Source organism: Girardinichthys multiradiatus, chromosome 2 (assembly GCF_021462225.1).
Source record: "Girardinichthys multiradiatus isolate DD_20200921_A chromosome 2, DD_fGirMul_XY1, whole genome shotgun sequence".
NCBI classification, from domain to species: domain Eukaryota; kingdom Metazoa; phylum Chordata; class Actinopteri; order Cyprinodontiformes; family Goodeidae; genus Girardinichthys; species Girardinichthys multiradiatus.
Genome location: NC_061795.1, coordinates 12,156,193 through 12,171,966, shown reverse-complemented (window position 1 = coordinate 12,171,966; position 15,774 = coordinate 12,156,193). Strand labels below are relative to the sequence as shown.

The 15,774-nt window shown below is 39.9% G+C and overlaps 1 protein-coding gene across 6 annotated transcripts in view; it reads left to right on the top strand.

Annotated features, from left to right (window-relative positions):
- znf609a (zinc finger protein 609a) overlaps positions 1-15,774 on the top strand; it is a 96,251-nt gene that overhangs the window by 21,408 nt on the left and 59,069 nt on the right. For 5 of the 6 annotated variants that reach the window (XR_007035259.1, XR_007035260.1, XM_047346340.1 and 2 more), the window contains exon 2: positions 3,558-3,688. The gene's annotated coding sequence lies outside the window, so the exon portion shown is untranslated. Of the gene's footprint in view, positions 1-3,557; positions 3,689-4,047; positions 4,129-15,774 lie in introns of all 6 variants that reach the window. The other variant, XM_047346347.1, reaches the window with a different exon arrangement.

Here is a 15,774-nt window from a genome sequence, read left to right as displayed (position 1 = left end):
GAATCTTACCTTTCTTTACTCATTGGAGATGGTTGGCAACTTCAAGGATGAGAAAAAAACTGATTTCTTCTGTGTCAGGCTTATTAGTGGATGTGTAGAGGTTTATAAGAAAGTCTTCAAAGACCCTATTAATGTATTTTGCTGAGGTGAATGGGGGAGGGTCAATTAGGAGTTACTACAAACCCAGAGACCTTGATCTGTAGTCATCACACCTTATCGTCTAGAGATTTTTTTTTCTCTGATGTGGTGCTTCAAGTACGCAGGGAACGCTATGCTGTCATCGCACATGATCCAGCCACTTATTTGTTTTAGTGGTTTTTATACCTCTCCTGGGGAGTTGTTGACCTTGCTGCTCATTGTTAGACTGCTACAGTTTGTAACCTTTGTCGTCACTTTTACAGGAGCAGGTCTGTCATAGCCTCTGCCCTCACCAGAATTGATCTCTCCTCTCTTTTGATCAGTTGTGTAGAATGCCTCTGAGCACATGATCATACATACCCAAAGCTGAATCTCAAGATGTTCTGGGCAAGCAGATGCTTTATATTTGTGGTCCGAATGGGCCCAGAGAGACATAGAGTACATTATGCTTTGCCTTTAACCCGCTAGCGATAGCCTTAAAGGGCAAATATGTGCAGAAACTTTCAGACTGAATTTCACAAAATTAAAACTGAATGGACTGTTATTCAATTTCAGTTCCTAAATTCAGTTTTTTTTGTGTTACACATCCAGGATGTTGAGGAAAGCCACAGAGTAATCAAACACAGATTCATCTATTCATGTTTCACATAAGGCTAAGCTTTCTTTATGGCATTTTGAGCTAGGGCAGTGGAGTGAGCTTGGTGGATGATCATTCGCCATGTCAAACATATCGATGGGGAAATGAAGACTGACCTAACAACGGCGGCACGCTATGCCAATTTGATGTCTTTAGCTAATATCTATAGGTAGCATAATTGTTACAGTTAGTCCATTATTTGTACACCAACCAAGCTCATATGTGTTGCACTGCTCGAGCTCAAAATGCCCCAAAGGAAGTTTGGCCTGATTTGAACCGTAAATCGGTAAATCTGTGTCTGATTACTCCGTGGCAAGCAAAGATGTTAATGATATAGATCATATAGTCAGAATATTATATTCAACTTTAGTGTTCTTTTAAGTCTACACTTTACCTTAGGACTCTTTAACCAACATGAAACAATGTCTGTGTGTCAAGTGCTTTTGTTCGAAATCTCGTATAAAAGAAATTCTATATAATGCTCCTTTTTAAAAAAATAAAATAAAATGTAGCCCTAAAATCTAGACACTTCCCCAAGACAATCTCTATTATTATCCATAGCCGCTAACTTCTTTACTGTTGAACATGGCTGTAGTAATATCGGATCAGATCTGTCCCAACTCTTTTTCCTTATATAGGTGTTTTGTGGACCCAATTAATCTGTAACTTCTAGAACCAACTTCAGCAGCAATAACTGAAGGCAATCTAGTTGTGTTTCACTGTTAGAATTATGATTATTGATTAATTAATATTTATCAAGAATTATAATTTAAAATTATAATTTGAGAAAAATTATTTTCTTAACCAAAAATCCTTATTTATTAATCGAAATCAGAGATCTCCTCTGATGTTGTAATTTGTGGCTCAAAGCTCTTGATAATTACAATTGTTAAATTTTCAGTAATAATTGATAACTATTACTAGATGTTACTGTTTAATCAACCGTTTCACCACAGGTGGAGGATCTTCGATCTTATTTTGACTGACAAATCACTCTTGCTCAAAATAAACACAAACTTTCTGTCTTTATCTACGTGAATATTTATTAAATCAACAGCCCTAATACACCACGCTCTTCCGATTCAATAATCTTCACCTAATCAAACATGCAAAGTTCTACATAAAAGGGTAAAATATCTAACTAAACAGAATCAAACAAAACAAAACAACATTGAGTGTGTATGAAAATCCAACCAGGAGTTAGGGCAACAACTAATAATATGGTGCTGAGCAGAGCTGTGGGAGCAGCCCCACCGAGGTGTAGGTTGTCACAAGTCACAAAGTCATAAAACCCCCCACAGTTGTAGCTCAGGGGACACACAAAGGATCATAAAACTTTTGGCGGCAACCAGTAGCAGGGTGCAGACATGGAAAATGGTAGAGTTTCACCATGAAATTCTAACGGTCCAACTTTAAAATGTACTCTGACCTTGCTCTCAGGTGTTAAAACAACACAGCAAAACACACACAGCTTGAAAAGCACAGCGGCCTTCAGATGTCCAACAGCAATCAAAGTTTCAATGAAATATTGCATGCACATACAATTTAGAACACATTGGACTATAAGTGGCGACTCTAAATCGCCCTAAAATCCTGCTCTTTCCTGTCCAAGCTATTTCTAAAAAAGAAAAAGAATATAACACTGTATTACTTGGTGTTGTCTCCCCTGAGCAGAGGCAGAGAGGAGGGGGAAACGTTTCCACGCGTCCGTGGATAACTCAGGAGAGCGGGCAGCTCCGTCCTCTGGCCTCCTTTGAGAAAAGGAACGATATGACGGACCGTCAATAGTCGACTAGAACAAAAACAAGGGTGGGGATTTCGTCTCTTTGAACCCTCCGTGGGGTTTTTAGAACAAAAACCCCACGGTTAAACTCACGTGTTCGATCGGTAAAGTGAAATTTCTGGCCTTCCTATTCCAGAAACTTCTTTCATGAATTTCTTCTCGTTGGCCAACGGGGGAGAATGAATGAAAGTCCATGTGGGATTTCTTCTCCAGAGTGGTGCGCCCCAGATGCTGGTCCGGTATCCAACTTGGAAGCAAAGCTGAAAGGTCTCAGAGTGTGTGATATAGCCCCCTGTGACATCAGAGCTGCGACGCCCCCGTCCTATTAGCCGCAGTGCCAGCTGGGATTTGTAGTAGCAGACTATCCTGGGGTACAAAATGGCCTATGAAGCTGAACAGCATAGTGGTGTCCAGCAGCATACAAATGGTCCAATATTCAGCAAACAAATGGTCCAACAACTATTGTGAGGATGTTTTGGACCTTTTCTTACTGAGGGATACGAACCTTACTTAAATATTTGATCAAATTGTTTTTTAACTTTTAATGACTTGAGGTTTATGTACAGACCCATTTAGTAAATTAGAATATTGCTGAAAAGTTAATTTGTTTGAGTAACTTGGCTCACTAAATTAAACACATAGATTAACTGCATAGTAACTGGTGTTTTTTAGCCTTAATTTTTGTTAATTGAGGATTTTCTGCTTACAACTAATGCAAATCGATAGAATATTACATCAGACCAATAAAGATTATTTTCAAAATATACTCTTAATCTCTTAAGCCTCATTCGAACACATTCAAATTTATTGAATGACCGTATATCTTATTGTGATATTTATTCAGAAATGCATGCAACTCTAGAGAAAACATTTAAACAAGACTATTAACTTTATGTCATCTCCTAATAGGGTGGTTATCTGAAACCATACACAGATTATCTTAAATACAAAGAGGAGAAATCTCACAATGTGTTTGTAACTGCTCTCTGCTTTCTCCAGGTGGAAAGGGGTTTATTGAAGCAGGCAGACGATGATTTCATCAATCTCAGAATGAATTGCTGGCCGCAGTTTTCTAAGGAAATGCTCATCTGAGGTCTGAGATGGGTCAGTCCCACTCTTTTCAGTACAAGGTAACTGTTCAGTGAGACTTGATACACATGAATCTGTGGTACAAAAACATGTCGGGATGTTTTTACATGGTTTCTTCCGATTTGTTGTGATTAGATCTTCATTTAGATCACTTCACTTGGGTATAGTCTTTAAACCTGTTGAAATATAAAAAGGCACCTCCTTCTGGCCCGCTCCATCACATTACCACTCATGTAGGACCTTGGGGTGCAGGTGCGTCATTGGAGTGCCGGGAAGGTTTTCCCTTTCCATGGTCGCATGGTGCCCTGGGCCCCATATTTCTTGTACAAGTTAGACACTCTAATTTATAAAATTTTTATGACATGAATATGTGGTAAGGACTAATGGCATTTGTGTTCAGGCAGGGGCATGCTTTCTATATCTGTATTGTGGTTGGGCATGGTGTATCGGGACCTGGACCCGGGAGAATAGAGCATGCATGGTGAGTGCGAGTGAGTGTACTGCATCCATTGTTGTGTGTCTTTACATGGGGTGTGTTGGTTTGAGTGATTTTATGTGTACGTATGAGGGTGGCAATGTGTAATTGTGACTGTGTGCACCTGTTTTTGTGTCTGGTTGGGTCTTGGGCTGCTCTGCCTCCTGGATCATCTTCGGCCCCCCATCAAATTCAATTCAATTCAGTTTATTTATATAGCGCCAATTCACAACACAAATTGTCTCAAGCCACTTCACAAAAGTCAGGTACACACATTCCAATTAATCGTAATCATTGAACAGTGCAGTCAGATTCAGTTATTTATTCAAATTGGATAAAAAGTTTTTCTATTTAAGGAAACCCAGCAGATTGCATCCAGTCAGGGACTTGCAGCATACTCTCCTCCTGGATGAGCATGTAGAGACAGTGGACAGTCACTGGCGTTGACTTTGCAGCAATCCCTCATACTGAGCATGCATGTAGCGACAGTGGAGAGGAAAAACTCCCTTTTAACAGGAAGAAACCTCCAGCAGAACCAGAACCAGGCTCAGTGTGAGGGGCCATCTGCAGCACATAGAGTTAGTCACAGTAAAAGCTCAGTCAATTCAAAAGCTCAGTGTGACCGGCCATTTGAAATAACAGCAAATAATGCAAAATTGGTGAGTAATGTGAGAATGTAGCGAAGAGGGTGAAAGTGGTCAGTATATCCTCCAGCAGCCGAAGCCTATGGCAGCATAACTACAGAGATAGCTCAGGATAACCTAAGCCACTCTAACTATAAGCTTTATCAAAAAGGAAAGTTTTAAGCCTAGCCTTAAAAGTAGACAGGGTGTCTGCCTCACAGACTAAAATTGGGAGCTGGTTCCACAGGAGAGGAGCCTGATAACTAAAGGATCTGCCTCCCATTCTACTTCTAGAAACTCTAGGAACCACCAGTAAACCTGCAGTCTGAGAACGAAGTGCTCTATTAGGAACATATGAAACAATCAGATCTCTGATGTATGATGGAGCTAGATCATTAAGGTCTTTATATGTGAGGAGGAGAATTTTAAATTCTGTTCTAGATTTAACAGGGAGCCAATGAAGGGAAGCTAAAATAGTAGAAATGTGATCTATCTTTTTCATTTTCATCCGAACTCTTGCTGCAGCATTTTGAATCAACTGAAGGCTTTTAACTGCATTTTGCGGACATCCTGATAGTAACGAATTACAATAGTCCAGCCTTGAAGTAACAAATGTATGGATTAGTTTTTTAGCGTCACTCCTGGACAGGATATTTCTAATTTTGGCAATGTTACGGAGGTGAAAGAAGGAAATCCTAGAAACCTGTTTAATATGGGATTTAAATGACAATTCCTGGTCAAAAATAACACCAAGGTTTTTTACTTTATTACCAGAGGTCAATTTAATGCCATCCAGGTTACGTGACTAAGCAGTTTCTTTTTTAAAGATTCCGGTCCAAAGATGACAACTTCTGTCTCGTCTGAATTTAAAAGCAGAAAATTTAAAGTCATCCAAGTTTTAATGTCTTCAAGACATGCTTGTAATCTATCTAACTGGTTGGGCTCATCAGGATTTATGGATGAGTAAAGCTGAGTATCATCAGCATAACTGAAAATGTATCCTATGCTGCCTGATAATTTTACCTATTGGAAGCATATATATAGTAAACCCCTCCTTGAACTGCCACCTTAACGTGGTGGAGGGGTTTGAGAGCTCAAATGATCCTAGAGGCTATGTTGTCTGGGGCCTAAATGCCCCTGGTAGAATTACAGTAGTCCAACCTTGAAGTAACAAATGCATGGACTAGTTTTTCAGCGACACTCCTGGATAGAATATTTCTAATTTTGGCAATGTTCTGGAGGTGAAAGAAGGAAATCCTAGAAACCTGTTTAATATTGTTGGAGTAATGAATCTGAGAATATTATTTAATATTAATATTTTAATATTTTATCAAATAATATTTCGGTCTGTTAAGGGTTGTCCTGTGAATACCAGCCCAGTAAGGCGATGTTATTAGGACAAAATAGAAAGGTGTGAGACGAGCTCTGACATTATTGAACAGCATAAACTCTGCACATATATGGAATGAATTAACACAATTTCTTAAAGTACAATAATTTATTAACAAAAATAAGTCAACTCAAATTCAAACATATTTCAATCAACAAACTCTTTACTATGCTAAAACAATCCAACTAAACTACCAAGCAGAATTAAAGAATAGGGAAGACTAATAGGTTATGTGCAATATAAACAAGTTGATTAAAGATGATTGGAAATTATGACCAAAAGAGTGATGCAACATTACCATGCAATGTTTGTGTTTGAGAACCAAGGATTATCTTGAAGAATCTGAAAATTAAGTTAAGTTAGTCTTGGAACCAACTTAGGAAATAATCAGCAACATTTAGACAACCCTTCACAATGCAAGATCAGATAAAATATTATTTTAATGAAATAATATTTTAAAGAATGATCTGCTGAATAAAACCAACCTTCTGGATGACTAATTCTCAACGGTGTCTAATTAGCTGCCTTTATTTCTTCAAATAATATTTGAAGAAATATTATTAAGGGAGTATTTTGGAAACAAGCCAAATCTTTCTGGAGAAATGGGGCTTAATGGTGTTTACTTAGTTATCAAATCTGGCAAATAATGTTTAAAGACTATTATCCACTAGCTTGAAAACTAACAACCTTTCTGTTAAATACTCTTTAGTAGCAAGCATGGGTTCTTACCGGTTAGCAGTTGAGCTAACAAAGAAGCTAATAGCTTAGCACCAGAATCAACACATACCTTTAAAATACCAGGGTTAATAAAAGGGTTAAAATGCATAAGCGCGGACAGCGCGTTATGATCAATGTTCTGTTTAAAATCACCCTTTAAATAAAGTTTGTCTTAACTTTAAAAACATACAAGGAACACGAACAGGGCATGTGTGCTGCAAATAGCCTGCTAGCACTAAGATAGCCAAGTTTCACACAAACAAAACTTTATAAAATGAAAAACGTTTAGATCATTTCATCCTAACTGTTAATCTGCCCAAACCTAACCTCATGAACTGTGGAGAGGAATGTTGTCCAAAAGACGAAGTTTGAAGAAGGTATCCACAGTGAACAAAGGGTTAGCTTCTGTTGAAGCCGTCTCTGCTTCTCCGGGTCCGTTGATTTGGGTACAGGTTTCAAAGAGTGAAATAAACATAAGTACAATCTACTTATGTTCGCCTCTGCAGAGTGAGAGATGGAGAGCCAAGCAGCTGCAAACCCATCTCTACTCAACTCTTGCTTTCAGCTCGTTTTATTCAGTCTCAAGGGTGTGTTCAACATATAGATATATCATGTCACACATGTATAACATAACAGTCCCTTAGGTCCAAATAAGGAATACTTCTGATTGTAACATGCAACTCATCCTCCCCTGTCTCTGGCCTTCCCTGTCCTCTTCTAATTTATGACCTTGCACTCTCTATGCTTCTCACTCCCTAGGCCCCTTCTATGCTTCACTCCCTAAGCTTGACCCCCCTATTTCCACACATTCCAGTTACACACATAGATAGTTTATATTACACACATAGATAGTTTATATTCTACACTTCCCGCTAACCTCCTCAGCTTCTCCCGATCAGAAGGTGCGTTCGTTCTGTGAACAAAAGGGTTAGCTTCCCGCTAACCTCCAGCTGTGGATGAAGAATGGCTCGTTGTCTGCCAACGCCACTGCACGGTGATGGGGTCTCTGTTGTCTTCCTTCCAGACTGGGAGACCGCTCCGCTCGGCTTCATAGAGACCGCGCATCTCTGTAGGGAACTTCTCTGGGACAGTTTGCTTCACAGGCTTATCTGTGCATATGATCGATGATCATATGGCTTCCTTGGATCCAGTTGAAGAGTTTATGTCTGTTTGCCAGCAAAGAGACATCAGCGCGCTGCGCCTCCCCTGACCGGTCCCACTAGAGGCTGTGTGGAAAGAGGGCAGATGTAGCAACAGCTGTGCTTTTATTTGGGTAGTGGCGTCACAGGAAGTCCGCAGTTATCCCGTTTCCTGGCTGTGCTGGAAGAAGGTTAATGCATTTATTTTGAAAAGTTCCAGAAGAGTTTGTACCGGAGTTTAATGTTGAAATCCTTGGCTGTGGGTCCCAACAATATGGGATTTAAATGACAATTCCTGGTCAAAAATAACACCAAGGTTTTTTACTTCATTATCTGAGGTCAATTTAATGCCATCCAGGTTAAGTGAATGACTAAGCAGTTTCTTTTTCAAAGACTCCGGTCCAAAGACAACAACTTCTGTCTCGTCTGAATTTAAAAGCAGAAAATTTAAAGTAATCTGTTGGGTGTGAAAACTTGTATCTTGTATTTATCACTCATAAGACCTTGTACATTCTGAGCTGCACATATGAAACTAGACTGTACAGAGGCTGATTGCACCCTGTTGTGTTAATCTTCTAAAAAACAGCTGTTCCTCTTCTTACTCCTGTCCCCCCCCCCATACACACACCCACACCCACACCCTAACTGTCTGAACTGTGCTGAACTGTGTTTGAACCAGCATATAAATAAAGACAGAAGGTGTCAACACTTTGTAGTTGAACTGCAGAGTGTTGATACCTCTTGCTGCAGAAAGATAACAGGTATTATTTAGTCAACTCAGAGGAACGACAGAGTCTGTAACATCATCCAAGTTTTAATGTCTTCAAGACATGCTTGTAGTCTACCCTACTGGTTGGGCTCATCAGGATTAATGGATAAGTAAAGCTGATTATCATCAGCGTAACAGTGAAACTTTATTCTATGCTGCCTGATAATTTTACCTATTGGAAGCATATATATAGTAAAAAGAATTGTCCCAAGTACTGAACCCTGTGGTACTCCACAACTAACCCTGGAGTTTAAAGATGATTTACATGAACAAACTGGAATCTGTCAGACAAATAGGATTTAAACCAGCCTAGCGCTGTTCCCCTTATCCCTACAGTATATTCCAGCCTTTCTAAGAGAATGTTGTGATCGACTGTATCAAATGCAGTACTGAGATCTAACAGGACAAGTACAGACACAAGTCCATTATCTGAGGCCATAAGAATGTCATTAGTGACTTTTACCAGAGCTGTTTCAGTGCTATGAGCTCTGAACTGAAACTCTTCGAACAGATCATTGTTGTGTAAATGCTTACACATTTGATTAGCAAATATTTTCTCAAGACTTTTAGATAAGAATGGAAGATTGGATATAGGTCTGTAATTTTTCAAGTCATCTCAATCAAGCGAAGGTTTCTTAAGTAAAGGTTTAATTACAGCTACTATAAAAGCTTGTGGCACATATCCATTGACTAAGGATAGATTAATCATATCTAAAATGGGGCTGGTATGTCAACGATTTTATTTTTAATAAAACCAATTTTATTTAAGAAGAATCCCATAAAGTCATGACTGCTGAGAGCTAAGGGAATGGATGGCTCAACAGAGCTATGACTCTGTGTAAGTTTAGCAACTGTACTAAAGAGAAACCTAGGATTATTCTTGTTCTCTTCTATTAATGTTGAGAAATAAGCTGTTCTGGCTTGGGGAAGTGTCTTTTATACAAGAGTAGGCTATTTTTCCAGATTAGGTAGGAATCCTCTAGGCTACCCATTTTCTCTCATGGGTAGCCATGTTGGAGTTAAAGCTAACGCTAAGCTAGCGACCCCTTACCACTACTAAAAAAGAGATATCACAGTACAGAGAAATCAGATCAAACAAGAGAGCCTTCACACACCAAACAATCCACCGGGTGCAACAGTGAAAACAGGAATTGATGAATATGCCTTACCACGCCTTCAAAATACTGATTCACAATGAAAAAAAATTCAAACTAAAAAATGATGGGCCTATTTCCTCCCCGTAAGACCCCCTGGCGGTGACTGTTGTCTTTGCCCACCGGTGTATTGGGGGTTTCGGTATCCAGGGCTGGGTGCTGTATGGAAGCAAATGGTTACCATATTTCAAATGAAAAAGTATTTCCAGAAATGCTTTTTCATTTTAAGAATGTGGCTGCATTGTTTGACTCATAAATGAAATTAGTTATCAATAATCCTATTTGCATTTTAATTTTCTTCTTCAAGACTGCTCATTCTTTCACTAAATTAAAATGAAAAAGAAAAAGACATTTGAGATTTATTTTTCAAAATGTACCCCAGCAAATAGATACCAAAATTCAATTTGAAATGTAAAATTTGAAAATGAAAAAGCATTTCCAGAAATCCTTTTTAATGTTAAGAATGTGGCTGCATTATTTGACCCATAAATAAAATTAGTAATCAATCATCCTATTTGCATTTGCATTTTCTTCTTCACGACTGCACATTTTTTGCCATAATCATAAAGAAAACAAAACAGACATTGCTTTTTCGTTTTCGTGGTCTGCCCGCAAAGTACTGCCCAGAACTCGAAAACGAAAAAGCATTCCGAGCTGCGGGCGCAGCAGAGTGACGTCAGCAGCCGCTCTTCCTCACCTCCCTGCTGACCGAGCTACCCAGCTTGTTCGGTAGGGGGCGCTGTGCACGTCTGCATTGCATTACATTGCAAACGTGCCGAGAAACTGATTGAATTGCAGCAGGGCCGAGCTCAATTTGTGGCAGTGACATGCGGAACTGGTAGTTCCGGTGGCATCCTTGTGGCATCCTTATGGCCCGGGACATCCAGCGTGTTTTTAAGCATTTATTTATAATTTTCTGTGAGTGACAATTCAGAATAGCCGCTCGTGCTCTATAATAAACCGGCTGTTTGTGCAATAAATCTTCGTCAACACTTCACACATACACATAGTGCTATTCATTTTCCATGTCAAGTAAATACAATCACCTTATGTTATGGTTCTAAAGCTGTTTATTAAATAATAATCAATAATGAAATCATTATGTAAAGGCAACAGGCTATAACAACAATGACATCCCATTTGCCGATAATCATCAGCTTCCACAAAAACAGCGGCAACCGCATTGTCAAGCTTTTATGGCCGGTCTGGCACCTTCTGGCATCCTCGCAGTATCCCCTGTCACACTGCGGCAGGCTGTGGCGGAACTGCCACCGGAACTACCAGTTCTGCCTGCCACTTCCACAAATTGAGCTCGGCCCTGCTGCAATTCAATCAATTTCTCGGCACGTTTGCAATGTAATGCAATGCAGACGTGCACAGCGCCCCCTACCAAACAAGATGGGTAGCTCGGTCAGCAGGGAGCTGAGGAAGAGCGGCTGCTGACGTCACTCTGCTGCGCCCGCCGCTCGGAATGCTTTTTCGTTTTCGAGTTCTGGGCAGTACTTTGCGGGCAGACCACGAAAACGAAAAAGCAATGTCTGCTTTGTTTTCTTTTTGATTATGGCATAAAATGTGCAGTCATGAAGAAGAAAATGCAAATGCAAATAGGATGATTGATTACTAATTTTATTTATGGGTCAAATAATGCAGCCACATTCTTAACATTAAAAAGGATTTCTGGAAATGCTTTTTCATTTTCAAATTTTACATTTCAAATTGAATTTTGGTATCTATTTGCTGGGGTACATTTTGAAAAATAAATCTCAAATGTCTTTTTCGTTTTAATTAAGTGAAAGAATGAGCAGTCTTGAAGAAGAAAATTAAAATGCAAATAGGATTATTGATAACTAATTTTATATATGGGTCAAATAATGCAGCCACATTCTTAAAATGAAAAGGCATTTCTGAAAATGCTTTTTCATTTGAAATATGGTAACGATTTGCTTCCATAGTGCTTTGGTCTAGTATATCTCACTCCCAGTGGCTGCCTTGTGGGGTCTGGTCCCCCCTGGCTCTGTCAGGCCTCTGCTGGGGGGGTGATGTTCCCTAGGGTCATGTACCTTAGAGTCTCGGGTCTCTGGGTCCATGGCAGGATCTGCTCCGGTTGATGTCATTTGGTAACATAACTGATTAATATGAATATACATCAACCCTGGCACATAAGAGTGACACTATGGACTTCTCTGTCATACCAAAATGCACCTTTAGGAACTGGAATTCAGTACGCAAATGTCTGTTGATATATTGTTTACCATATGTCAAATGTGTTTTGGGACTTTTTCGTTTGGTTAATTCTATGTTATTAATCTTAAAGTATGCTATGCTAAGATTGTGGATCATCTATGTTTTCATGAGAATATTCAAGCAGTTGATAATTAGCCTCAGTCATCATCATCATTGTAATATTTATAAAGCGCTTCACAAACCCAAGTGCCATACAGGTGAATAACAGATAAATAGAAACAAAAACGACAATTTACTAAAACATCGGTAGCAATACCAAAAAGGTCAACAATACTGCCAATAAAATCAGCAGTAAAAGGCAACAAAGACTGGCTGAATGCTCATGCTCTCTGGAATTAAAAGCTGGGTTAAAAAGAGGAGTTTTGTTTTAAAGGAATTTAAAATAATTTAAAGTTACAAGCAGACCTCATAGAAAGGAGGAGACTGTTCCAGAACCTAGGAGCTGCAGCTGCAGCATGGTTAATCTATCACAATGCTGTTTAGTGTAGATACAACGGTAGAGTTTGTGAAAGGGAGGTAAGGGGTCCAGATACGTAAGAATTGTCCTTTTGTAGACTGAAAGGAACAGGTCAAGTATTCTAAAGGAAAAAAACTCCATGACAACTTTGTGCCAAGACGTTTTAGAAGGTGGTTTATCTCTTATCCATGACGAGAAGATGTTCTTACGGGCAGCGAAGGTGAGGATATCATATAGCCTGCCAGAAGTAGGATTGAGTCTGCTGTCCCTGTTTCCTAAGATTAACGAGACATGATCGAAGGCCAAGTCAACTCCAAATATGTCGCTCAAATCTTTTAGGACGTCCAACGAGTATGTCTGAATTTTAGGGCAGGACTAAATACAATGAATATACAGGGGCTGGACAATGAAACTGAAACACCTGTCATTTTAGTGTGGTAGGCTTCATGGCTAAATTGGACCAGCCTGGTAGCCAGTCTTCATTGATTGCACATTGCACCAGTAAGAGCAGAGTGTGAAGGTTCAATTAGCAGGGTAAGAGTACAGTTTTGCTCAAAATATTAAAATGCACACAACATTATGGGTGACATACCAGAGTTCAAAAGAGGACAAATTGTTGGTGGACATCTTGCTGGCGCATCTGTGACCAAGACAACAAGTCTTTGTGATGTATCAAGAGCCACGGTATTAAGGGTAATGTCAGCATACCACCAAGAAGGACGAACCACATCCAACAGGATTAACTGGACGCAAGAGGGAGCTGTCTGAAAGGCATGTTTGGGTGCTAACCCGGATTGTATCCAAAAAACATAAAACCAAGGCTGCCCAAATCACGGCAGAATTAAATGTGCACCTGAACTCTCCTGTTTCTACCAGAACTGTCCGTCGGGAGCTCCACAGGGTCAATATACACGGCCGGGCTGCTATAGCCAAACCTTTGGTCACTCATGCCATTGCCAAATGTAGGTTTCAATGGTGCAAGGAGCGCAAATCTTGGGCTGTGGACAATGTGAAACATGTATTGTTCTCTGATGAGTCCACCTTTACTGTTTTCCCCACATCCGGGAGAGTTACGGTGTGGAGAAGCCCCAAAGAAGCGTACCACCCAGAGTGTTTTATGCCCAGAGTGAAGCATGGGGGTGGATCAGTGATGGTTTGGGCTGTCATATCATGGCATTCCCTTGGCCCAATACTTGTGCTAGATGGGCGCATCACTGCCAAGGACTACCGAACCATTCTTGAGGACCATGTGCATCCAATGGTTCAAACATTGTATCCTGAAGGCGGTGCCTTGTATCAGGATGACAATGCACCAATACACACAGCAAGACTGGTGAAAGATTGGTTTGATGAACATGAAAGTGAAGTTGAACTTCTCCGATGGCCTTCACAATCACCAGATCTAAATATTATTGAGCCACTTTGGGGTGTTTTGGAAGAGCGAGTCAGGAAACGTTTTCCTCCACCAGTATCACATAGTGACCTGGCCACTATCCTGCAAGAAGAATGGTTTAAAATACCTCTGACCACTGTATACGGACTTGTATATGTCATTCCCAAGACGAATTGACGCTGTATTGGCCACAAAAGGAGGCCCTACACCATACTAATAAATTATTATGGTTTAAAACCAGGTGTTTCAGTTTCATTGTCCAACCCCTGTATGTACCCAGTGTTGACTTGCATTTAAGACAGTCAGGACAGGTTTAAGGGTTCATTTTATGTGTTCTGCTTGGAGGAATGTGCAGTCTAGACAGTCAGATCTTCGTTTTGCTTGATTCTAAATGACATCCCACTTCTTCTTCTCAATAACCACACTCAATTCGATTTGCCATGTTTGTCCAACAGCTGTCAGTTTACCACAGGTCAGATTTAGCAAGATATAAAAGCAGCTAGTCATCGTCTTACTTGGAAATTTAAGCAGTAATTAATCTATTGGAGATAAAGTGGCATCAGAAGCAAGTGTAGTTGTTTTTTTTAAGTATAAAATCCCAAACTTGGAGATATCTAAAAAAAAATGGTTACTGGGGAGGGCATATTTAGTCTGAATTTACTCAAATGAGGATAAGGAAGAATCCACAAATAAATCACTCATCTTTTTAATTCCTCGACATGTCCAGACATTATAGCCTGTATCTGTAATACCTGGTTAAAACCCAGGATTCCCTTATATTGGGGAGAGCAGAGGAGTTGGTGACAATTTATCCTCTAGCCTTTGCATCACAAACCAAGCTTTAAAAGTACTGATAACAATAGGACTGTTGTTGCAAAGGGTCCTTACAAGCTTTATATTCTTACAGGACAAAAGGCCAAGCAGTGAGCAATAAGTATACAATATTATTTATATACTCAACCAGACAGAAGTGGGATCCTTCTTCACCTAACCTGCCACAAACCTCATATGTGATGCTAGTTGGTATAATTTGAGGTTATGTACATCAACTCCCCCTTTGAGGCAGGAAACTGTAATTTGGAAAGTTTAAGCCTCCATTTTCTTTTATTCCATATAAATTCCCTCAACCAGCTATTAAGTAACTTCAGGACTTTACTTGAAAGTGCAAGGGGATTATCTGCAGGGGGTATATAATATCTTGGGAAGCACATTCATCTTAATAAAAGATACCCTACTCAGCAGAGATAAGGGAAGAATACACCACCACTGTAGATATTTTTGTGGGAATGCTCAGATCTGGCCCGTATCTGACTTTTTCAAGTCACATTTAAGCCACATGTGGTCCTGAATCTGGAAATGCGAGGGGAAAGGACTTTGACGTCACTTTCCATTGCATTCATCACAATTTTGTGCCGCCCAGCAGGAAACGTAGCAGTTTACAAAACGGACAGGGGGCTACTACTGCACAGTGGAGAAACATTGAGATGTAGGAGCTTGTTAAAGAAACAGATAAAACTTTATTCAAGCGTAATTGAAAGGCTCATAGGAACCGCCTGGATGTGGTACGCAGTTTGTATTGTAAACTTCGTATACTACCATTCAAACAGGGGTTACCGAGCATGTGATGATCTGCCCCTGCTGCGGTCCAGTACACTGGATTGCATCAAGTCTTCTGCCTGTGGAGTTGAGAGGAAATGGCGCTGACATATATGAGTAGTTCTGAATAAACTCGGTCTCTGTAAAGTTGTTAACACCCCTGCCCCAAC